This window comes from Electrophorus electricus, chromosome 20, assembly GCF_041902795.1.
Source record: "Electrophorus electricus isolate QZ-2024a chromosome 20, ASM4190279v1, whole genome shotgun sequence".
Lineage (NCBI taxonomy): Eukaryota > Metazoa > Chordata > Actinopteri > Gymnotiformes > Gymnotidae > Electrophorus > Electrophorus electricus.
Window position 1 is genome coordinate 15,405,000 of NC_137516.1, and position 2,501 is coordinate 15,407,500.

Sequence of the window (2,501 nt, forward strand, 5' to 3'; positions counted from 1 at the left end):
TCCTTGTAGAACTACTTAGGTTTCCCCATCGCGCTGTATGTGCCTCTAAACATGTAATGATGGAGTACAAGGGCTGAGGGTGGCATTCTGGACCAGGTGTGAGGGTGTCTGCAGCTGGTGAGAGAACCCAGGCAGTATTTCTTCATGTCTCGTCAGGGCCGTGATATTACACACCGCTCCCACGCTCGGGAGTCACTCTAATCAGCTCGCCTGGGGGGGGTGCAATCACTGATGTCACCTATCAGACACACACACACACACACACACACACTCACCCTCTCTCTCTCTCCAGTGTGTTCCTGTTCCAAGGCCCGGCAGACTGATGGATGATGATTGCAGCTCCGCTAATCCACAATCCTTCATAGTGGGCACTAGGGGAAATAGTGGCCTGCTTGCTAATAATGCCATGAAATAGCCCCCACGGGGCAGAAAGAGAGAGAGAGAGGGAGAGAGAGGGATGCTCTACGCTTATCTTCCTGTCAGGGTACAACCAGGGACCCCATGGTAAACAAGAGCAGTGGATGAGTCTGGCAGTTTAATAACATGCACCCATTTACATGTTTATCTGGGCTTGGCAGACAGCAGACGCCTCCAGAGTTCTGTCTCGGACACCCCACCTGTTCTGGCATCCTCTTCCCCCAAAACCCACCACGCTCCGGAGCCTCTGCCCAGCCCGGCATGGCCGTCCGCCTGGCGCAGCGCGGCCTCGCGGGACGACCCGGGCCGAGTTCGAGGTCCTGCTAACCGTCAGGCCGGACCGTCAGCTGGCACGTGCGAGCCCGTCCGACTGAGGGATGGAAGGAGGGAAAGGGGGTTGCATGAACCACGCCGTGGGACCAGAACCGCTGTAACATCGGACCTTATTCAGAACGGTCCCAGTAAGAGTTTGTGGCCTGGATGCCATGTACGGCTGATAGATCTACAGGACCATCTGAACCAGGAGAGATCTTTTAAATGGTCCCTTCAAGGACTCGTAAGAGCGGACACTCGCGGATCTTCTAAACCACGCAGGCCATGTCGGAGCGCACGTTTATTTTATGCAAGCAAGCTCCCAAAAGTTTGCGGGGATAAAAGCTGAAATGAGTATTTGTAGACCCTGGGGGTGCTTTAACGACACTTCAGCGAGACGGAGAGAGAGGTGTGTCGCTCAGCAGTGGTGTCCCGCCGTGAGAAGCGTCCCCGCGCCGGCCGATAAGGCCCAGACATCGGTGCAGCGTGGCAGACGGCGGCCTCGCCGGCCGCGACCCCGGGCGCCGGTCCTGCAGACGGGGGCGGGAGCAAAGACGGGTGAATGCGCTGAGTATTCCAGAAATGCCGGGAATGCCGACCGACAGTCGTCGCGGCGACGGGAGCGTGTTGGTCCCTGTTTACGAGGTTGTGCGCTCGGTAGCTCCAAGGTAGCTGAAAAAGAGAAACGATTCCTCCTGCTACGTCCTCGGTTCTTAACACGGCCGTGACTACGTGTTCTCTTTCTCGGTCTGTGTCTGCCTCGGCAGTGAGTTAAATGGGGCTGGAATGCTTTGGTCTCCGTGGAGTTCACCTTGATTGGATGTAATGGCAGTATGTGCAGTCAGAGTGCCCTTGGCTCCTTCCCACAGCAAGCCGGCTGAGACTACACCCTCTCTCTCCCTCTCTCTCTCTCCCTCTCTCTCTCAATCCTCCCCTCAAAAAGCCAGACCAGCCTCGCCTCTGATTGCGAGGTGGATTACTTCGGACGGAGCGCGGGGCGGCAGAGCCGTGAGAGGGAGGCTGTCTCTCCGGGCTCGCTCCGGCCCGGGGTTGTGGGGATTCAGACAGGGAGGGGGGCGTTAATCAGGCCTCGGCAGGAGCAGGTCCTCCTCTCCACCTCCTCGCCGCTCCTGATGGGTCTGGGTAATAGAAGAGGCCCAGAACTTTCTCTCTCTCTGTTTCTTCTCCCCTGGCAGCCTGGTGGGGGGGGTGGGGGGGGGGGTTGTCATCTTTTAGAAAAAAAAGTTAAAGAGAGAGAGAAAACGAAAACGAGAGAGGGACTGTTTAAATTATTTAGTTTTTTAGAACTGCTATTTTATGCAGTGAATAAGTTCTTTTATATTCTACAACTATGACATTTCAGTTCGTTTGGGTAAAAAAACTGACGTTAACGGTTAACTCACACACCTGCTGTGTCTCCTGCAGCAGTATCAGTGCACCACTGCAGCACACATCACCACGGCCTCCTCTAGAATTGGAAACCGTCTTCATGACACCATGGTACTCGAGCTGTAAATTCTGAAGGTCCACCAACATGAAAGCAGTTTGCGATTTGGTTCTTTCGCTTTGATTAGGTCCAGCATCAGATAGAGAGAGAGAAAAAGAGAGAGAGAGAGAGAGGGGAAATGTTGGCTGACTGCTTGGCTTGATGGAACCTCTAGCATGTTCTCTGAAGAACACTTCTCTAAGCTGACACTGCTCATATTGGGCCCTGTTCTTCTGGAGCCCTGTGGAGCTCTGTGAAGTTCTCTGAAGTTCAGTGGAATTCTGTG